This window comes from Dermacentor albipictus, chromosome 3, assembly GCF_038994185.2.
Source record: "Dermacentor albipictus isolate Rhodes 1998 colony chromosome 3, USDA_Dalb.pri_finalv2, whole genome shotgun sequence".
NCBI classification, from domain to species: Eukaryota; Metazoa; Arthropoda; class Arachnida; order Ixodida; family Ixodidae; genus Dermacentor; species Dermacentor albipictus.
In genome coordinates this window covers 46,567,987-46,591,236 of record NC_091823.1, presented here as the reverse complement: position 1 = coordinate 46,591,236, position 23,250 = coordinate 46,567,987, and the positions used below count along the sequence as shown (strand labels likewise).

Sequence of the window (23,250 nt, the reverse complement as noted above, 5' to 3'; positions counted from 1 at the left end):
TAAATAAATAAATGTTTATTTAAGTAGCCAGGAACCGCTACGGAGCCGTCGCACTGGTGAAATTAAAGAGTAATACGCAAGACGAAATGTACAAAGAAGACATATGTGTTAGGCATAATAATGCGAGATGTAGAAACAAACAGGGTAACAGAAAACGATGAGGCAGCAGTAAAAAGGAGTTAATCATACAACATGATTACCTACATTTATACAAAACACAGGAAATTAACTCTGAAATGTATCAATACAGGAATAATACTTATTACGTGTTCTTTGGAGTCGAGCCATAAGACAGTATTTGACGCAACAAGCTCGGGCAGAAAATGTGGAGTGCTGCTTGGTATACTTTTGCGGCACGGGAAATTGCACATGGTTAAGAAGCTTTGAGCAATGTATAATGGCCATGGACCACATTATAGAGGCGCAAAAGGCCTGACTTAATAAGTCTTGGTTTTAGAGGTGCGAGTTGAGGTATATTTGAGAGAGCTGGACTATGGTAGCCATAACGGCTAAAGGCAGTGCAGGAAAATAGATATGAATTTATTCTGGGCACTTTCATAGAGGTCGGAATTAGATTTGCACTTTCCGCCCCAAACTAATGATGGAGACTCTAATAGTGGAAGGTACACAGTAGAATGCAACTTCAGAAAGGCAACAGGGGAGTGGAAGTCATGCGATATACGAAAAACAATACCAAGAACGCGATGCTATGACACGTTGTTTCGCATATTTAGCATTTTGTCGAAATAATAATAATAATAATAATAATAATAATAATAATAATAATAATAATAATAATAGCCTTTATTGCGAGATCTTATGTACATGTATTCCTTGCCAGGTCTGCCGAAGCCTTCAGAGGGCTTGTATGACACGAACCTGACAGTCACGGCAAAATCACATTGACAGGGCCTCAAGCAGAGGTAATGCTTCCAAATATAAACTAAACATCTTCATTTTCAAGAGCACATACAAAACTAATTACCAAGAACCGCAAGAATTAGAGCGACAAAGGTGCCACATGTCATCTTCAAACGAGACTAGTCGCACTATTTCTAGAACATGCATTGAATTGGCCAATGTACTAAAGGAAAGCCGCGAAATGGATACAAGTTCCGTGTTCAAACCATTCGCAGTGCTCACATCCACACAAATAAAAGGTAGCTTCACACAAATAACTTTTTTTCCTTATCATTTCTTTTAATGCGTTCTTTAAGCCGGATAAACTTCGAGGGATAACATATCTGGAGGGATTGCGTTGATTCATGTGCTCTGAGGTACCTGCTGTGAGGTACCGCAGAGTGTTGTGTACTTCATTCAAACAATTTGAGACCTGAATTATTATTACTACTACTACTACTACTATTATTATTATTATTATTATTATTATTATTATTATTATTATTATTATTTATGTGATGGTCGCGCAATATTTAAAGTGTGTCGTCTATACACTGGCTTTAAGCTCATTAGTACAACTTCTCAAAAGAAACGGCTTCACTGAAAACCCGGCTGTCACCCTGCAAGGTTGCACAAGTGTGCTGTCTTTCTTTTTTCTTTTTTTTTTCTTTAAGAAAAGAATAAACGGCTACTAGCCCAACCGACATGCACTGTTAGCGGAACTTTCAGTTGTAATAATCAAGTCAGCCGTTACTGTAGTGATATCCCTTAAGCTTCTAGACCACGCGCGTTGGCTTCTAATATAAGCCAGTTCGACCTGCTTCCAGTGGCGCACGGCGCAGGAGTCAGATAGAGTCGGCGGTTGCGAAAGCATTACCGCACACATTGGGTGCAGGAAGTCCAAAGTAGGTCGAAACGGGAACGAGAATCGTATCGTGGTGTCCGCGGCCTCACGCGAATATGCAGCCGGGACAGATAACAGCTCAATACCAGCCGTAAACGGAAGGCATTACCACGGAGACATCCTTGTTCTTTGCTTTCCCGATTTAGCGGTTGCCTAGCTAGAAGTATTGAAAAGCAGCTTTTAAACAATGGACAGAAAAGAGTACTTCGGAAGTGAACAGTTCAGTTGTTTGGTTAGTTAAAACACCAAAATATTCAAAGAAAGAGAGAAAGATCTCTAATGAAATGCAGGGAATTCGGCCAGCGCATGTGTAAGCGCCTACATGCTAGTCTGCATAGGGAAGGGGATCGGGGCAGTAAGGCAGTAGGGCAGTAAAAAGGGGGAAAAGCCAAGAAACTATATTACTATGGTATGTAAAATCATAAGAAGCCAACAAGCACTGACACCAAGGACAACATAGGGGAAATTACTTGCGCTTAATAAATGAAATAAAGAACTCGTTCTTATCGTTTATGGTATGTATAAGTGAGATAATGGCGATGGCATTGATGTAAATGGGTTAGAGCTCTTCAATCAGGCCTATGTATTGAAGAAATGAAAAAAAAAGAAAATTTAAAGCTTGACCTTGCTTTGAGGGAGAAGGCATAAGACCTAGTATGCTTTCCTGTATCTAGTAAATTTTGGGAAGCAGGCCCCATTCTACTGAGATAACGTGTTCTTTGGTCACTGTAACCTGGACATTCCAACAAAGTGAGTGTAGCGGCTTTTTTTTTTGTATGCGCCACAGTTACCAAAATAAGTGTTAGTGGTCAGTCCAAGGTGACACAGCTGCATTTCAAACATCCAGAGTTGTGCACGTGGACTGAGAGCAATACTGCATCAGCTTTATCTGCGTGGATTTCATTCGTGCTTATTCATTAAGATCATACTTAACTTTGGCTGAAGCATACTGCATATGACTGGCGCATCCAGAGGGGGGTCCTGCCCCGCCCCCTCTTTCTCTGCGTGCTTTAAAAGGGACACCCCTACACCCTTAAGATTGAGATGGATCCGCTCCTGTTGTTTTCGTTAACGCTATTCCACGTTATTGCTCTTTGAATGTCCTGTTGTCCTACTAAGAATGTCAAAGAGTGGGCTTTATAACCATAGATTCAAAGTTAGCTTTACAGATACATCATTAAGTTGAGTGAGCTAGCAACTGGCCAATAGAACATCTTATTTTTAAGGCGAAAGCCCTTCCAGGCTCATGGTTAAGTTTGTGTCAGCAGACCTGACCGCCGAAGTATCCGCCGAAGCGTCATCACGCCATATGAAGACAGATTAAAGGCAGATTAAATAATGAAAAATTATTGATAGGGATAGTTAGTGAATGATAACATTATAATAGAAATTGGTAGAGGTTAATAATGACTACTAATGATTCTAAAATGACCAATATGTCCAACGACGGCTTGTAATGGCCACAATTGATTACTAATGATTAAAAATGCTTACAAGTGAGCAGTAATGACAAATGATGACTGGAATGACTTGTAATGACTAGTAATGAGTAGGAAATGACCAATATGTCTAACGACAACTTGTAACGATTACAATTGATTAGAAATTACTAAGTATGCTTAGTAATAACCGGTAATGGCTATTAATGACTTAAATGACCAGCAATGACTACTGATGACTACGAAATGACCAACATGTCCAACGACGGCTTGTAAGGACCACAATTGATTACAAATGACTAAAAATGCTTAGTAGTGAGCAGTAATGACTAAAATAAAGAAGAGAGAAAGAGAAGATGCAAAGAGAAAGGCGAATGATAAGAGGAGGAAGAGTAGGCTTTCGCCGTTCATCTCTTAAGAGACCCTGTAATTTTTCGTTCAACGAGTAGTACTTCAAAAGCCGACACTTTGATCAGTTCCGCAGCAAAAAGTGGAGATGGTTGCTCCGAATTGTTGTTTCAAGAAAGAAAGAAAGAAAGAAAGAAACAAACAAACAAACAAACAAACAAACAAAGATGCTCATGTGCGCAAACATAGCATAGGGGCCACTGCGCATGTTTTACTTCCGTACAAAGGTGCAACAGATTCCCCAGATTTGTTAAAACACTAGTTGTACCACTGCGTACGTATAACACATGCTTCATATGCTACTCCGGTACCTTATATCCTATGCATTATTCGTAGGATGCTAATGCATGCGCTAGAAAATTGCGTTCTTCAAACGCTATAAAAATGTATCAGTCTGCAACATCATATGTCACATCGTGTCTCACATCACGCCTGAAAAGACACCTGTGGACAGCGCGATCTCAGGAGCCGAGTCTACAAAGGTCTCCGTTTGCAAAGGCAGCTTGTTGGTGAATGACCGCCGGTCATCAGTGATATTACGTTCACAATCAGTATACGGACCGGTGCCTATTCTTACGAGCCTCTGTTGCACACGCGATTTGTTACGACCCGTCTATGCATACTCCTTCAGGCGCAGTACAAAAGTAAAGTTCTAGATGCTTACTTATTTTTTTAACGTACTCTTCGTTTCACAAACTAAATCGTTGCGCGGTAAGAAAATAAGAAGTCTTAACTATATACCAGGTCACGTTTGCTAGCCTCTGCTCATCGCAGAGAACTTGTTCGCAGACTTGTATTTCCTGCACTCGCTTCCTGCTGCTCCGCAAGCGAACGGCGCCCTCTTCGGACACTCGAGCACGCGTCTTTTTTCGAGCGCCGTTTCCTCCTGCCGGTGGAGCCTGCGCGACAAAGCGGTTCTCGTTGTCCAGTCCGGCAGTTGAGCTTCCCGCACGGTTTTACGAGTGCGCGTTGTTCCTTCCTCCAGATGTCCGAGTTACGAAAGTATGAACAATAACGACGCAACGATCTCTTTCGCCCTTTCTCGTATGCGCCCTCTCAACAATGCCCAGATGTCCCAGTGAGTGCGGCGGGTTTAAAAACGCGTTATTCCTTTCTATCCTTATTACTAGCTGTCTTCGTCGTCCATTACACCGCCGTGCGAAAGTGACGGGACGCATCCGCCATCCTCTACACCGCAATTTTCGAGACGGCACAACAATAATAATAAAGGAAACGATAGCAAAGTGGCTAGTAGTTCACTTTGGGCGCGAGGCTCCGCTAGCCTTTCTTCGTGTGCGTGCGTGCGTGCCGCGGTTATAAATAGGCGCGCCCCATCACCTTCCGCGCGTGCTACTAAGCGGCCCACGCTATTTCGACGAGCGCGGCAGACGTGCGAGCAGGAAGCTGACCTCTGGGGTCCGGCCGGCGGGAGCCAGCCGACCTGGCCGCCGGCCGCTGTTCTCTCCGGAGGCGCTCGAGACTCCTTCGCGATGCGCTCCCACGTACAGGACGTCCCGCGGCGCGGTCACTGTCACTCGAAAGAAGCGCGCCGTCTATACGGCTCGACCGCCACGACCTCTCCGATGCACAGTTGGCCCTCCGGTGAAACCGAGCGCCCGTCTATATCCGGGCCACTCTCTCTTGTATACACGTCCCGCTTCGAAAACTGCGCTAGTACGCGCTCGCCTCGAGAGATATATAGAACGCCGCCCGTGTACAGGGGGTCAGTCTATTTAAAGTGGGCCCGCGAGCGGTGATCAGAAGCCGAGCGCGTCCGCTCGGATATTGCCGTGATATCGCTCGCGGATTCGCTCTTGTTACGGCTCCTGTTGCAATAGGCGCTCTCTATACGAAAACTGTGATATTCTTTCCATCCTTCCGGTATCGCGGTCGGCACCTGTCGTGTGCGGGCCACGACAAATGGGATGTACTCCCCGTCGTGCCCGCCGGGTCTCCTATTTAAAGCGGGCTCGGGAATGTTCTTCGGCAGCGGCTTGCCTCCCCTCGGCAATTGCCGTGATGTCTCAAAATCGGACCTTTCAGAAGCAACGACTGAGAAACAGCGAGAGCAGACTGCAGTGCTGTGCTCGTAATAAATTTGGCGATATTTGGTTTGACCGGCTGGGTAGCACGGGATTGGGACCGAATAAATTCAGCTTCTACGTTTGATCCATGTCATGACGCTGACTTTAGTCGAACGCAAGCGTAGCGAGTGCGCGGTATGTAATGAATAGGATAGATAACAGGTGGTCCACTAGAATGGGTGCCAAAGGAAGAAAAGCGCAGTCGATGACGGCAAGTAATTATGTGGTGTGCCTCGTAATAAGATTTTGGTTTTGACACGCGAAAGGCTAGAATCTAACTTTAGTTTAATTTTTTTAGCGCTGTTTAGGATCCCCCTTCAATAAGTTTGTTTTAAGGTATCCTATAGGCAAATATTGAAAAAAAAAAAGATATGTGTAATGTCGTAAATCCACAATACGCTCAAAGTTAGACTGCCGACTTTACAGAAAGCCGTATATAAGCTTTCTATAGAACGCTGAAATCAATTTTACTAACAGATAAGTGATGAGCACCGATATTTTTATTTCCTTCTCTATAAGTTGCCTACAAGAAATGTTTCGTCAAGAAGAAATGCCTCAATACCTGCGCACAATAAGTGCTTCTACTTAACTTCTTTGTGCATGTGTCTCATTTCACATTGCACCCTGTTCCACATATTCACAGAGTTTGGACTACATGCATGCCGCGGTAACATCTGTGACGCTCACCTCACTTGCACCCGTTGTTTTCCGGAACTGCTTGGCTATAACGAACAGGAATCCCCACTTTCGTATACACACTGAACATATCTCTCGTAAGATATCATTTATAACAAATGCATTTCGCATGTGCGGAAGTGAAGAAATAAAAGAGGCTTCCTTTTCCTCTTATATTGCGTGATATGCTATTCGCGATCCTTTCCAATAGTCCATTGTCCCGGCGGAGCGTGTGGATATTACTAGCCGACACGCACACCTCCGTAACGGTTCGAAAGCACGGCAGCGCCATTCGATACTTTTCGGGCGCTCGTCCAGCTCTTTTCACAGTCGCATGCTGATATCTCTCACCGCTTGTAGTAGGCGCGTGCTTGGCCTAGGAGCTGGCGGACACTCTGCTACTTTCTCGCCTTTCTTTTTCATGGCGAAGGATGGCGCTCGCGGTAGCCACCCCACAGACACCCTCGGGGGATCTCGAACAATATATACGTCGACCCAATCAACGCCGCCGCCAACGAGGTTGAGGTACAGTTATATATAGAAGCCAATTTGAGGTCGCACTCCGGGCGTAGCTAGGCTGACCTTCGCCCCCCCCCCTCCCCAAGCCCCCTCTGCCACCTGCCAACCTACTCGTCCTGTAGCGCTCCACAATGGGCCGAGTGGACGCGGCCCCTCCGTCGGAGTCACGGCGATCACCTTACCAATGGCCGAGAGCTTGAAAAGGAAAAAAAAAATAAGAAAGAATACTTTCACGGTGGGTCAGCGGTGGCTCCCGTTGACCCGCGGACGTGACTTTCCTCCTGGCTTCAAGCCAATCGTGGCCGAAGCCATGCCTGCATGGCCCGGCGTCCTCGTCATTAGAGCTAATGAGTTGCGATAGCATGCAGCTCTCGTACCTCTTTCCCAGCTCCCCTTCCCTCTTCTCCCCCACTTTTTTTTTCTGCCTATGCTGTGGACAAAGCGGAATCGCAGTAATGACCCAGGATTCACTGAATGTAACGTAAGAATGCTAAACTGATGCGCTGGTCCTTATTAGGCGGGCCGATGCACTGTCGAGACCAAGAAATACTGGAGGGTGCGCACTTTCGAAGAAAATAAGAAAAATGTATATCTGGTACATGCATAATATACTAGGTCGTTTCTGAAACGAACGCATTTGTGATCTGGCTGGCCCGAAACTGAAAAACTCAAATGAGGAACGAGACCAGGGAACTCACGATGCGCCCGGCAAAGTCGTCTCTGTGCTAAGGTGCGAGTGATAACGAGGTCATTTCGCATCATCCGCATTCGTACCGCACTCCAAGAGCCCGATCCCTCGACAATGTACTTACAGTGCACGATTTAGAAGAAACGAAATTAATTTGAACCCGAACGCTCCGCCTCCTCAATTCCGCTGAGATAGGTGAAATGCGTTGCAGCTGTATACCATGCCTAATATATCGTTGATCGGCACATCAACCATATGCTTCTCGTATCCCGGACGCTGGCCTAAGGGCAATGCCCAAGGTCAGCGTGAGTAAGAATGCCCGAAATTACGGTTGTGTGGTCACGTGCTGATGGCAAGCATTCGCGTGATGACTGGAACGGAGGTTAGTTAAGTGCACATCATTGAATAAGTTTTTCTACACGTAAGTTGAGTAATATAAATATGCTGACAAAGATATAGATGTTGCATCTAATGAGCGACCGAAACACGTTTGCGTTAGGGATGTACTCGGCTTACTAAGCACGTAGTCGCACTAACGCTCATGCTGCGCAAGGGAAGTGCGCAACAAAGTGGTAGTGTAAGCCATACCACACGTAGTGAAGGTGCTGTTTTAATATTATTTTCTTTTGGTCTACACGGCTTGCCACTCGGCTTGTCACACGGGTTGCCACACAGGTTGCCACATGCCATATTATTGTTAAATAAATACGTGAAGACCTTCTTTGTAAAGATCTGTATAAGTGGCCCGTGGAACTTGCTGCTCATAGTTTACCAAACATAGTATGTAGGGCGGTCTGTCCTGTTGTTTTTCTACAGACCACGGCATAACACGAAGACTAAACATGCAATACAAAAAAAAGCATCTGCAGAGACCACCGACTTGTCAAGGTAAGTTAATAGCCTGAACGAATGAACGAGAAAATGACCGGCGACCGACCGACCGACCCACCCACCCAACGAACGAACGAACGTTTTTCGTGCTAGTGCGATAACCGAGCAATCATGAGAGAGAGAGAGAGAGAGAGAGAGAGCAAAGGAAAGACAGGGAGGTCAACCAGAGATTATCTCCGGTTGGCTATCCTGTACTGGTGGAGGGGCAAGTGGATGTGATATGTGAGAGAGAGAAGGATTAAAAGAAAGGGTAAGAAACGTACACACGCACGCACATGCACGTACACACGAACTGTCTCTGTGGGCACTGTCACGCAGCCCGCAAAGACGTTCCTAGTCTTACACAGTGTCACCGTACAATCCTACGTCACACAGTGTACAGTCGCAATCTGTCAAAAAGTCGTAGAAGCTTGATGTGGGTGAGTTGGTTATGCATACTTGATGAAATGAGCGCTACGAATACGCGGACGAAAGAACACATGTACGACAGACAAGGCGCTACTTCCAACTAAATGTTTTTTGAAGAAACAGAACTTTAAATAGATGCAACCATGAATGGCCCAACGTGACATCACCACCTCCCTATCTCTTCAGAAAAGCTATCTCTTTTTCAGTAAGCGTCACTGAAGGGGAACTAATGCACGTGCCCTCGGCCTTAGCAATGTAAAAGGCTTCCAATATCTCGCGTTCTAGTCTATCTCTAGACCATGCCAGAAACCTGGTGTCGCGAAGATACGGACGGCAATTGTGACGTTTACAGTGTTCCGCCAGATGGCCCCCCGCATTGTTATTTACGGCCCAATTGTGCTCACGCGCCCTTTCATTAAAACACCGTCCGGTTTGCCCGATATAAACCTGTTGGCAACTTAGGGGTATCTCGTATACGACGAGATACGAGAACTGTTAAGAACTGTTTTTAGAACTGTTAAGCTTTTACCTTCATTCCACTGTCATTAGTTTCAAAAACCAACACTATGTACAACGCAAGGGTATTTGCATTGGTTCGTCGCTCGCTCCCATTCTTTCAGACATCTTTCTCAGCGCCTTTGACAAGTGTGTAAACAGCATTCTGAATCAATCATGTGCTCCCTCTATAATGAGGTATGTCGATGACTACCTCGTGATTGTTAACGACGTTCCAGGGTCTAGGCTAGATAACACTGTAGAATCGATTATTAACACATTTAGGACTGCATCGGATGCTCTAAACTTCACGTGCGAAAGGCCTTGTGACAACAGCATTCGCTTTCTGGACCTCAATCTCACTCTGATGAACACGCATGTCTGTTTCGAATACCAGCCCAGGTTGAACAAGCAGCTAATGTCATTCGACACTGCGCATTCCAAGCTAGTAAAACGAGGGGTTGCAATGACTTGTCTGAAAGAAGCGCTAAACAAATCTTGCAACCACAAAATAGAAATCAGTTTCAATAACCAAGTCTCAAGGCTACGCCTAGCCGGTTTCCCTTCACTACTGATCTCTAGCGTGTGCGACAAGCTTCTTCAAAAGATCAAACAGGCAAGAGAGGGTACTAACACAAAAAAGAAGCCATTTGACAGAAGAGATTACACGTGATTCCCTATTGGCACAGGGTATCCCACAACCTCAAGAAAGTGGCACAAAGGCACAGCATCAATCTTCTCTTCAGTGCACCGTGTAAGCTGGCCAAGATATGCCCTATGATGACAAAAGCAAAACCCGAACCATGCTCCAAGAAACATGCAGCGCCGTACACTGCTTGCAAAAGTAATGTCGTATACGAGATACCCCTAAGTTGCCAACAGGTTTATATCGGGCAAACCGGACGGTGTTTTAATGAAAGGGCGCGTGAGCACAATTGGGCCGTAAATAACAATGCGGGGGGCCATCTGGCGGAACACTGTAAACGTCACAATTGTCGTCCGTATCTTCGCGACACCAGGTTTCTGGCATGGTCTAGAGATAGACTAGAACGCGAGATATTGGAAGCCTTTTACATTGCTAAGGCCGAGGGCACGTGCATTAGTTCCCCTTCAGTGACGCTTACTGAAAAAGAGATAGCTTTTCTGAAGAGATAGGGAGGTGGTGATGTCACGTTGGGCCATTCATGGTTGCATCTATTTAAAGTTCTGTTTCTTCAAAAAACATTTAGTTGGAAGTAGCGCCTTGTCTGTCGTACATGTGTTCTTTCGTCCGCGTATTCGTAGCGCTCATTTCATCAAGTATGTCAAAAAGTCCCGTGTCTTTCAAGTACCGCAGCAGCGCCTTCATAGCGGATCGCGCTGATGTTCGCGTAGGCCAGTTTCCAAGGATCTTGTTCTCTGACATTGGGCGCTTGTCCAGTTTGTCTAGGGTGGCTGAGAGGACTGCTCTTTGCGGGTTGAAACGAGAGCACTGACAAAAAAGATGCTCGATTGTTTCGTTGCATCCGCAGAAGTCACACAGCGGGCTGTTGGCCATTCCGATCAGGAAAGAGTAGGTATTTGAAAATGCTACTCCAAGCCATAGACGGACTAGAAGGGTGCGTCACGTCGTGGTACCTCGGGCGGAACACTGAGCTGTAAATTAGGGTCCAGGGTATGAAGGCGTGCACTTGTGAACTCAGATGAAGTCCACTGAGCTAATGTCAGGTCACGCTTAAGTGCGGAAATTTTTTTCGCTGAGTCGGCTCTCGAAAGAGGAAGAGTAACGCAGTTTACGCTGTCATAGGCAGATAGGACAGCTGCGTCTGCTCGATCATTGCCATGTATTCCACAGTGACTAGGCAACCACTGATATATTATATCGTGTCCTTAGACCAACCATAAGAAACGACATTAATGGTATCTTCGACTGGTCGCCTGTATGCCCCGAAGCAGAGTCGGGTAGATCGCGCGTTTCCCGAGCTCAAGGGTAGAGGACAAGCGCGCAAGCCGAACGCGCGACTCGCTCTCGGAGGAGGAAATTGCCGATGCGAAACCACGTGACTACTGCCAACGTCCGATGATTCGCCTATCCAAAGCTCCCGGCGCTGCCGGAAAAACCGGCGGACGTGCCGGCGGGACGAGCGTTCGTCGAGACGCCAGCATGCAGTGGCCTAGGTTGCCAAGGTTACGGTGTGCCGTCGCCAACAGCAGCGTCGCGGCGCTGCGATGACGTTTCAATCTCGATGACTGCTCCGACGACAGGGCTCGGAGCGCCTCAGAGCGCTCCAAGATGGAGGAGAGCAATCGAGAAGAACCAGCCGAACGCAGGGCGCGCACCCTCTTTCAACCAGCCGAAGACAACGCCGCTCGCGAGAGCGCTCTAGAGCGCTCAGAAACGACCAGCCGAAGATAGCATAAGAAACAACCGAAAAAGTCACAGACAGCTATTCGCTTTAAAAAATCGACAGAACAAGAAAGTACTTTGCCGATTGTGACTACAAAATGCAGAACGCCTGCCATGTTCGAAAAGTAAACAAGAACGAGAGAAGGAAAAGCGAAAGAGAATAAATGACAGACGCTGAGCAAAAAGAGAAGCGCAGTTGTCGGAGCAGTATGTTTTACATGCACCGACACATAAAAAGGAAAATCGCTTGGAACTGCTTATTATAACGTGGCAGGGTGCAGTAAAAAATAAAACAATACTATCAGCAGGCAGAAACGTTTCTACATTGCAGTGCAACGAAACGAATGGCTGCTTCACCTCTGGCCATATGTATAGATTGGTGTAAGCGTGAAGTTTTACTTTCTGCGATCTGCTTCACGTAATGCCTTAGATGAAAGAAGCGAAATGCATATTATGTAAATACTTGTAACTTCATTACTTCTCCCTGTTATTCTAGAATACATCTTCCTCAATCATTGTCAACATAACACTTCGTAGCCCTGTGTTCAACAGGTAGCTTGCGCAGCTCTGTAGGGGATGCCTAGCATTTTCGTGCTCTTTTGCATTGCTTTTCTTTTTCCTCCAGACGTTCTCTTTCTGTGCATTTAAGCATTAAAAGGGAGACGTGCAATGTTATATTTCATGTCTACAGCACTTGTTTTAAGAAAAGCATTTATCTCACCGGTCATGACATTGGCACTTTTGTCATTCGGCTTCCTCCCCCTGCTCATCCACCTCTCTCATCATCATCTTCGCCATCACCACCATGCTGAAAAACAACAACAGCAACAACAACACCATCACACTCACCGTCAACTACAACTTGCATTACATCCCGCCTTCTAAACCATGCCTACGAGAATGCCGTAAAACTCGAGCGCACAACTTAAAATATTCATGGTTGCGCTCCCTGGAGTTTACATTGGCAGATGCGGACTGCAGCATACACGATTATTTTTTATACTCTCATCTTTATCTATCTCCTTGTTCTATTTGCGGGTTCTTTGCCCTTCTTCATTCTCCAACTCCAATCGAGGAACAACCCGTGAACGTAAGTCGAATGAAGCCAATACCGACAAATTGAATGTGCAGAAAACTTGATAGACGGGTGCGATAAAAACTTTAGGGTGAGGACTGGATACAGCTGGTGTGGCAGTTTAAAAGACCTAGAAAATGTTTTCTTTTTCTTCTTTGGCAACTTAATTGTGCTTTTTCTTAATAAGAATCGAACCATATTCCATTTGAGCGTTCCTTTCTGTCATTTCTTTTTAATCTATCCTTGCTAGGGTTAAACAGGAGCTGTTTACGTTTACGCATCAAAATCTGGCCAGTCCCCCATCGCGGGAACATGTGCAATTTGATCACGTACGAAATGACAGCAGCAACGGAAGTCGGCACTATACAGATGACGAACGAATGACTAAGCTTCTCTACCAATCAGAGTACGGTGTGAGGACACCCCAACATTTTATCAACAACGACTAGCGGTGTCTATACTTTAAACTCCCTGAGAGACAGTATAGTCTCCTCGATACAGTTTGATTAGCTTGTATGTTGCGTATTGTGGTGTGTTATGTGCCTGCGACGTGCACAGTGCGTATCATGTAATTTTGTGATCACTGTCATCTGGAGTAGCATGCTAGACGTTCAGATCCATTAAAGAGCCCCCCCCCCCTTTCCTATCTTCTTTCTCTCTCCTCCTCCCCACATATATATATATATATATATATATATATATATATATATATATATATATATATATATATATATATATATATATATATATATATATATATATATATATATATATATATATCCAGCCACCCACCCACTTCTTCTTGCTGGGGGCGAACATAATATGCAAAGAAGTGCTCTTCCCAAGCTGATATCCGAGACGTTCCTCACAGCGCTGCGTGGCCGCGGCAATGGGGGCGTTCCTGTGGCTGGCGTTGCTGAGCGGCGTGTGCAGCGGCTACCGGGACTCCTCGTCGTGGCAGGCGCTGGCGCCCGGCAGTGCCGAGCACAAGATGGCCAGGGCGTTCGTGGTGCACCTCCCCATCCACACGACGCAGCTGGAGCCCGTCGAAGATCAGAGGCAGCCAGCCAGCGTCGCGGCGCCCCCGGGACGTCAGGCCGGCTTCGAGACGCACGGCCAGAACCAGAACCAGAACCAGGGTTCGTTGAAGAAGCGCTCGCGCCGGCGCAGGAGACGGAGGAAGTACTACCGCACGCGCAGTTCCACTGCGCGCGTAGGTCCTGGTGCCGCGCACCCAGAGCACGGCGTCCGAGTGCGAAAGAGGAGGCCGGCAGTGTGACTGTAGCGTACCGGCGCAGCCGTGGTACACAGTGGGATACGGTGCACTAATATACACGGCGCTAACACGTTACATTAACACACTGCACTACTACACTAGGCCAGCGCACTATCACACGACTGACGGTGCTGGATTTTAGGGATGCGAGTCCCCCAGATATTCTGTATAGGCACGAGCGCTGCTGACAATACCGGGCATGAAAATCGTTTCCCGGAGTGCAGCGCAGAGTGCGGATTCTTCGGCAGACGCCATGTTTCACGAGTTCAGTCATAAAAAGATATACATAGTACACTGTAAATTCCGAAAAAAATCGCTCCCCACAATTAACCGCTATGTACTTTTTCCTGCACGCGTCCTGCATTCGTCATTTACGTGGCTTCAAAAATGCTGACAGGTTTTTGAGTTGCACTCAGAAACATAGCTATACACTGATAGTTCAATGCTTCCTTTGTCCGTAGCAAGGTTTGTCAAGGGTGTTCATATCATTGAGGGCTCTTGCCCCTCCATTTTACGGTAAAGAACGGTATGGATGCCTATAGAATCAGCCGGCGCGCTCGTATATACCCGATGCCTCTTGAGCGGGAACGACACCATGTCGGACAACCATGTTCGTTCGCGTAGTGAAAGCCCGTGCAGCAGTTAGCAGAGCTTGGGAATGTCTTTTTGTCAAAAGCGGCGACCGACATTCCCGACGGCCGTTCCAGTGCTGAAAAGGGTATTGGGTGGTGGGATGCCGATATATGGGAATGGAAAGTGACAAATTGTCGCGTATGCAGACCGGAAGGGTGTACATAATGTCAGAGTACAAAGAGCGAGCACCATGCCAGCATCTTCCGCGGACGGGCTTTCCTCTGCAAACGCAATAAAAGGCAGGCCATCGATCGGTATTAAATGTGAGAATTTTACGCACGAGACCGACATTCTCGAAGGCCTTAAGTTCATACGTAGTAAGTCGTTCCATTTCTTGCAATATAAAATCATATAGATAATCGGAGGATTTGGCCACCAAGCGTCAGTAGCAAATGTCAAAGCTAAAAACAATATATGGCAAGTAAGTTTGGTGAACATTTTCAAGGAATTTCAAGGAATTAGAGAAGTTTTGCTACATTTCATGTTTGACATGAAGTTAGGAATTAGCTACACATGTAAAAGTTGCTGGCATGGTTAATTTCTTAAGGAGGATATGAAGATATGGTACAGCTTTAGGTTGCCTCGCATAATCACAGGGTCTAATAGCCATCCATCATTATATACTCCCTTACGAAGCAACAACGTTATCCCATGCAACTTGTTTCTTCTGTGGTTTCTTTAAGCTCAATTTTGCCGAAATTCTACGAGTATATCCAATGACAACAAACATATCATGTTACGCATTTCTCTGTCATGCACCTATATTACCCATGTTTTTGTGTTTGTATGTAACTAACATTATCCATATGTATCACCCAAATGTTCAATATAGGAACAAGGATTCAACAAAAAAATGGCCGCGGCACAAACGACATATGTCTATTCATACATTTCTCACTTTGACTAGACGTGCGATGACAAAAGACGTAGTTGAAAACCATGTAATCATTCTGAGAACCTTGCGCGCACAGAAATATCCGACAGGAGAGTTTCATATCTCTCCCTGTGAAATTTTCTTGTCGGATATTTCTGTGCGTTCAAGGCTATCAGAATGATTACATAGTTTTCAACTATGTCTTTTGTCATTGCACGTCTAGTTGGAGCTCCACTGTCGGCCTCAATAAATGTTTGTAAAGCCCTGGCGGTAAGGGTGTTGCCAGTGCGACAAGAAAACACCCTTAAGGGTGCAGATATTTTTACAGCCTATGACAATACTCCTTGCGCAATAACTAGGACTGTTGCTCCCGATTTCCTTGTTTATTCTGCGTCAAGGCACAATAAAGATCAAGCGGTGATGACACATTTTTCTGTATTTTAAACAGTTTGCCAAATCAATCTGCAGGTTTCTCGTTTATTCCTTTTGATACACTTGTAAACTCTCCTCAAAGCTTTGCCTCGTTATGAAGCGTACGTCGAATGGGAATACGTCGCGTATGAGTGTAAAATTACTTTTGGTACCTTCCTTCATGCCACATCCCCTGAGTATTTTTCGCACATTTTTCTCGCATTGCGGAATGCAAGAGTATGCCGAGTGGTCGAAGAATTGACTTAGAGCTTCTTTCTTGCAAGCAAATGTCGGCAGATGAGAAGTCTAAGCGCAGTAAAGCCTGCGTGGTCTACCTTTGTGCGAATGCGAAGGAATAAAAGAAAGATAAGCATTAAAATGTGTAGCGTGTGCAGCGAAAATAATGTTATAGGTAAGTGATCTACCTCTATCGCTCCATGTGACCGAAGCGGCAGGGATGTAATGCAAAAAATAAGGCGGCGTTTGGAAAAACAGAACGGGACAGACAGAAAGAAAGAAAGAAAGAAAGAAAGAAAGAAAGAAAGAAAGAAAGAAAGAAAGAAAGAAAGAAAGAAAGAAAGAAAGAAAGAAAGAAAGAAAGAAAGAAAGATAGATAGATAGATAGATAGATAGATAGATAGATAGATAGATAGATAGATAGATAGATAGATAGATAGATAGATAGATAGATAGATAGATAGATAGATAGATAGATAGATAGATAGATAGATAGATAGATAGATAGATAGATAGATAGATAGATAGATAGATAGAAAGAAAGAAAGAAAGAAAGAAAGAAAAAAGGCACGTTCATATTAAGGGACGCCAGCGTGAAAAACTAAATATAATTTTGTACCGGTAGAGTTATTTCAAAATCCTTTAGCATTGATTATTACAGTTAAAAAGTATTCTTTCAAAAGTGTTTTATATATAACTAAATAGAAACACTGAATCGCTTTATTCTAGTATTACATTAAAACTCTACTTGCCCCTCCTTGGGAGAAACAAGGCAATTATGAGGCACCATGAAATCCGATGACACAAGCGTGGCATCAATGGTTTCATGGTATTTTTTGCTTATTTTAGCCATTTCCGCAAGGTAAAAATGAAAAAAAAGTAACCCATGATAAGGATACTTCCTATTGCGAAATTTGAGCACAGCGCTCGAACGGCAAGGTCCTCTCGGCGACGGCGCTCAGTTTCATCGGTACGCACCTCTGGATTTTGGCGTCGGCTGCGGTGAGCCTCTGTTCTGGCAGCTCGTTTAGCATTTCCACCGGTTGCGTAGCACATTGTTCATAAAGAAAGCGTGAACACGGGAACGCGTGGCTTGCGCGGAGCGCATTCAATAGCGGCGACGGCGCAGGCGATGTTGCACATGCACAGTGAGTCCGAGGCCCACGCCAGCGCTTTGTTTCCATATATGGTATCGATGGACGCGCTCGGTGCACGCCTTAGTAATGACGTCATCGGCGGCCGGGTGACGGCGTGTGCCGTCACCCGGCCGCCGATGGCACCATCTCGTAGCGGGTCGCCGCCGTGGAGCGCGTCTCGTGCGGCACTCCGCCTTCCTCCTCACCCTTTCGCCATACTCTCCTCCTTCGCTTTCCTCCTCGCGCTCTCTTCGCTATCGCTATCTCTCAAAGCAGGAACTGGCGCTTAAGAGTTGCGCTCTAAATGTTACCAAATTTTGTCACGCTCAGTCCTTGCTTGCTTTAGAACGCAATGTGGTCCCTCCCTATTAATTAACAGTGAACTGGCTGTTCCCAAGCAGATATTTTTCAAAATACACGTCTTCATGGCGAGCCACGGTGCGAGGACTTGGGTTCGGCTTCGTGCACCCATTTTCTCTTCATCTACCCATTTTCTTGTTTTCCAAACGTCCGCTTACGGTACGAGCGACCTATATGGGTCCCAGGCATGTGACGTATACCAACCCAGTTGGACCTAATATTTCCAATTAGTGTCGATTTGAGAGTTTTCAAAGCAAGAGTAACGAGCTATACGCTCCATAGCTGTATGTCGAAGCTCTGTCCACAAGCGGACGCCCAAAGAGAGTACTAACTGTACCACACAACGTATATCTACAAAGGGGACAAAGCAGGACGTTCGACTCGCGTAAACTAAACGCTTGGGTGTAAGTTGTTGCCCTTCAGGACCAAAGAGTCGCGTTCCGGCGGCCTGCTGTCCAAAGAACCAGTGGCAGTGGCCTCCTGGTGAGTGGCTGAAAGCGACCATCGAAATGAGTTAATTTATCGACTCAGAAAGAAGTGATTAAAGTGTCAAAAATAATATGCCGTAGTCTGCTCCTCTCTGACAGAAATAAAGCAGAAAGACGCCGTAGTTGATACACTCCCAGCGATAAACAGGGGGATAAAACCAGGCGAAACTCACAGCTCCTCTTGATACTCGAAACAGCAGAGGAGGAGGAAAAAAGCTCTACGAACGATACGTGAAGGTTCAACATATTTGGTTGCTCGCGCTGATTGAGCCAGCGCGATGACACGTGAAGTGAGAATCAACTGTGTAGCTAGAACGCTAAACTAACAGGGAACACGCATTTGAATTACATGAAAACGAACTTCACCCAGCAGCTTGGGCCGAATAGATGGCCTCATGGAACAGCAGTGTGCATGAGCTATCATACATTGGAGTCAGAGAGAAACGAGAGCCGTGCAATAGGCATGGCCAGGGGACAGAGCCGCGCAAGCAGCGACGCGCTGGCGAATGCCGGGACAAAAGTGAAGAGGCTGGAATGCCTCACTAGGCTTCCATGTCACCTCCACCCCACCAACAAGCCTCGTGCTTGATTCGCACATAGTCGCAAAGGTATTAAAGTGAGAACTTAAAACACGCAAAAGTCTGCAATTTGGGCTGATTGGATTCGGTTAAGATGGAGGAAATTAAGAGCAAAAGAAATACAAAAGAACTGAGAAGAATATCACATTAAATGTACGAACCAACAGCATATAATAAAGAAGAAGGCAAGAAAATCACGCTTGTCACAGCTCGACAGGCACACCATAGCAACATACATTGTTACTGATTCCTGGCTGACTGACTTTTTTCATGATTTCCTATGCTTCTTTTAGTCCTTTCGCCTTTGTGTGTCTCCGCCATCACGAAGGCGAACGCCATTTTGTAAATAAAGCTATACGTAACTAAGGCAACCATTTAAAATAGTATAACATCCATCAGAACGCTAATTGCGATTTGTCTCCTTTCTTTTCTTTTCACTTCACAGTTGGTCGCGAGCAGTTCCAGATGTCCGAAGCAGAAGAGCTGAAGAAGTTGGTGATACTTTTTAGGATTCCCCAGGAGCAGCCGGCCGCGTTTCCCCAACATTCGCCGCCGCCACCCGAAGTGAAACGACAGCCTGAGTCCGACAAGGCAGACTACGATGTCCAGGTCGACAACAAGTTGCCCATAATCCTGATAGCGCTCGACAAGCCACTCACCTCCCACGCCAAAGTGCAATCCGTGTCCGCTTGGAAGGAGCAGTTGCCTAGGCCGGCTTCGTCCAAGGAAGACCGAAGTAGCGGCAACAGCAAGGAGTGGAAGCCCATCGTCTACCCCAGGAAACAGAGGCAATATAGTACGCCCGCACCGCAGCGCCAGTGGTCCCACTGGAACAAGAACCAGGACCGAAGGACGTTGTGGACCAAGGAACAGCGGCAGTCATCGTGGAAGCCTGCCGCACCTTCTAGCGACAGCGTGCAAACCACCGCACCCGCTAAAGAACAGCACAACGATGGTGGCTCCAACGAAGCCAAGCTACTGCTGCTCCTCGTTCACGAGAACAGCGCCGCCAGCGGAGACAGAGGCAAGACCTGGGAGTCAGCCACAGCCCAGCAGAACCTGAACGAGCCGACGGCCTCACCTTGGCGGCCAAGCAACAAGCTCTCTCAACCTCGCCAGCCACAGATCATGATAGACGTGATGCAGAAGAGTTGGCGCCCCGCCGGGCCTTCGCGCGGTTGGGCACAACCACAGCAGAGGAGCTGGCAGCAGCAGCAACATCAACAGCAGCAGGAAAATCATCAGCAGCAGGAAAATCAGCAGCAACAGGAAAATCAGCAGCAGCAGCAGCAGCAGCAGCAGCAGTCCTTTAGGCCTCGTCCGGTGGTCTGGCATTCGGGTGTGCCGAACAGTTCGCCCCGCGGTTCCCATTACAACACCTACGTGCAAAAAAGGAACTACGACCACTACGGCACCGTTCAACGGTACTGAGCATGCGCGCGGCTAGCGGTGTGCCAAGAAGAATTTGTTCCTATCGATCGCAGTATACAAATCTATGTCGTTATCGTTAAGCAGGAACGTACCTACTGCTGATCTACAGACCCGAGGTATAATGCGAGACACGAAATGACAGGCCGGTCGCACTGCGCGGGTGGCTCCAATAAGAGCGCGCTTCGGTATTCGAAATAGTGCGCGGACGACCTGCACGCGATGATGTCCAGTTGTAGTGCAAGTCTTTTGTACATACCTAAATCATCTATCTGGCGGTGCCGGATTCACCTCACGTGGTTACCTGAACGTGTATACTATATATAGCCAGCATCTCTTGTCGCGTATACACTTCATGGCGCGCGAGACATATCCTGTTTTCGCGTGAGGATTTTCATGTCTTTTGTAAATGAGTGCTTCACTGCAATATCCAGCATGTTGTCATTTGAATAAATACAACGAGAACACAAATCTGTGTTGACGTGTGTTTTTATGCTCCAGGCTTCTGGTTTTACCCGAAAACTTATTTATTGCTAGCGCAGCAGTGCATTTGCACCGTTGCGAGTGAAACAGCGATTCGACGTGAACAACGTGCTGCGCAAGAAGCCTTCAGGCTTCTTTTCCTCGTGCACACCGATGTCAGTTCTCTCAAGACCGAACCACTTTAACAGGTGAGAATGAAACTACAGGAGTTCGAAATGACACCCAATCCGCATTATATATCACAAGATAATTGCGCATTTAATTACATTTTAAGTGCGACTCCAGTGACAGCGAGATCGTGGAACAAGCAATCAGTTTCGAGGTAGCGCTAGGAGTGTACCCAATACACCGTGTGCCCCAGCTAACGTTAGCCAATTTGTTCAAAGAAAACAAAAATAAGATTACGAGAAAGCGGTGCAAGATACAAATATAATACCTCTACGGTGGTTATCAGACGACCCAATAGCGTAGGTCGGAAATTAATAAGGAAACACCGAGGAAGCGACCGCTACAAATCGGCAAACCCTTGGCCCTTGATCGCTGTGCCAACTGCATCCTATATTACTAAATTCTGCGCCAGCGAGATGAGAGATGATCCGAATTCGGTTCCAGCGACAATTAAGTGCACTACATTGCGCCAGTGGCATATTAAGGAGGGGGATGGCAAGTTTTGCACGTGCACCCCCCTCCCGAGATAAAGAGAGAGAGTGAGAGAAAGCACGGAAGACAGCGTTCGATTTGCTGTCATACACTGGGGTAAGGAAAATGGGGAATAGAAAGAGGAAAGAAGGAGAGAGCGAAGACTATGTACGCAGCATTGTGCATTCTGTGTTGATGTCCCTCCACCCCCTCCATCCAACCAACAGCACCTTGTTCTAGGTGGTGTTGATCCGACCCGGCACCCACCCCAACCACTGTAACGAGTGTGCCTCCTCCACCCACCCCTTGTTATGATTGAGGGTTCAATCCCATCGCTCGAGATCCGTTGTCAAGATTGGAGTCGGGCATGAATTTGAAAGTAGCTGGCCCATGCCATCGTCCAACTTATCGACGCTGAGGACGTTGATGAAGGGAAGGACTGTTTCTCATCGAGAACGAGGAATATGGGTTTATCTAGGGGCCCGATTTATCAGTCTAACTGTTTGAAAAAGTACATCAGTCTAACATGACTGCTTGAGAGAGAGTATCCTGAGCAGCCGCACAACAACGGTTGTTTAAAAACACTCGGTCCTCCCTCGATACCCAGGTGACGGAAACGGCCGTCCAAGCACCGTAGGCGAGTTGACGAGGCACCGTAGGGGAGACGAAGCACTGTAGGGGAGGCGACCCGGCCCCGTAGGGGCATTTATTCCCCGCACTGCAGCGCGTCCGCCGGTCGCCCATTGTTTGGCGTCTTGGTCGGTGCGTGGGAAGGGGTGTCAGTAGACGTTCCCTCGGCTCAATAGCAATAGTTGGTCCGCCGAGCCCGTTTAGTTACAATGGCGACTTCGGCAAACTCGGCTCCAGCGACGGAGAGTCGAGGACGCACGTATTGTTGTTCACACAACAGTCGACGTAGTCACGCCGTGGCTAGAGGTGTGCGGCGACGCTCCCGGAATGTTGTCTCCACAGTCGCAACTTGTTGGCAAAACTTGCGCTGCAACTGGCCGTTCTTAAAACCCTCCACATCTTTCCCCCCGAAATTTCTGGCTATGCCACCGCACTGCGCTGATCGACGATCGCTCGTGTGGCTGAAAACTGACAAGAAGAAAGGGGGTTAACTGAGGGGCCCGATTTTTATTAGTCATATAAGAAGCCAACAAACACTGACACCAAGGACAACATAGAGGAAATTACTTGTGCTTAATAAATGAAACAAAGAAACGATAAATTAATGAGAATTAAAGTGGATGAAAAAACAACTTGCCACAGGTGGGAACCGAACCCACAACTTTCGCATTTCGCGTGCGATGCTCTACCAATTGAACTACCGCGGCGCTGTTTTCCCATCCACTTCCTTGGGTATTTATGTGTGCTAGTAGAACCCTGGGAGTGTTAGCCAGCGCCACCACTCACAGACCTTGGCGGCGGGCGTGGAACGTCCTTTTTGCCGCAGGCGTCACGAGAACGTGATCTTTTTGGCTGAAGGCAACCGGTCAATAAACCCACATATGTTACCTGAAGGCATTAATGTTGCCAGATTCGAGAACCTCGTTATGTAATAAACGAGAAGAAAGGGGGTTAACTGAGGGACACGATTTTCATTAGTCATATCACAAGAAGCCAACAAACACTGACACCAAGGACAACGTAGGCGAAATTACTTGTGCTTAATAAATGAAACAAAGAAACGATGAATTATAGGAAATTAAAGTGGATGAAAAAACAACTTGCCGCAGGTGGGAACCGAACCAACAAAGATGACACGACCAACTACCGAAACTCGTTGCAAGGTAAAGGTATTTCGAGCCAACGGCTCTAGTCGTTTGACCGGT

General features: G+C 46.6%; 1 protein-coding gene across 6 annotated transcripts in view; it reads right to left on the bottom strand.

Annotated features, from left to right (window-relative positions):
- The window catches only part of LOC135898170 (head-specific guanylate cyclase-like), a 231,213-nt gene extending 211,548 nt beyond the window's left edge, over positions 1 to 19,665 (bottom strand). For 2 of the 6 annotated variants that reach the window (XM_065426965.1, XM_065426964.1), the window contains exons 1-2: positions 19,525 to 19,665; positions 12,519 to 12,605 (exon numbers count right to left, since the gene is read on the bottom strand). The gene's annotated coding sequence lies outside the window, so the exon portion shown is untranslated. Of the gene's footprint in view, positions 1 to 4,392; positions 4,551 to 12,518; positions 12,606 to 13,741; positions 13,881 to 19,524 lie in introns of those variants that run through there. The other 4 variants (XM_065426968.1, XM_065426967.1, XM_065426966.1 and 1 more) reach the window with 3 other exon arrangements.
- Between the last annotated feature and the right edge of the window lie 3,585 nt (positions 19,666 to 23,250).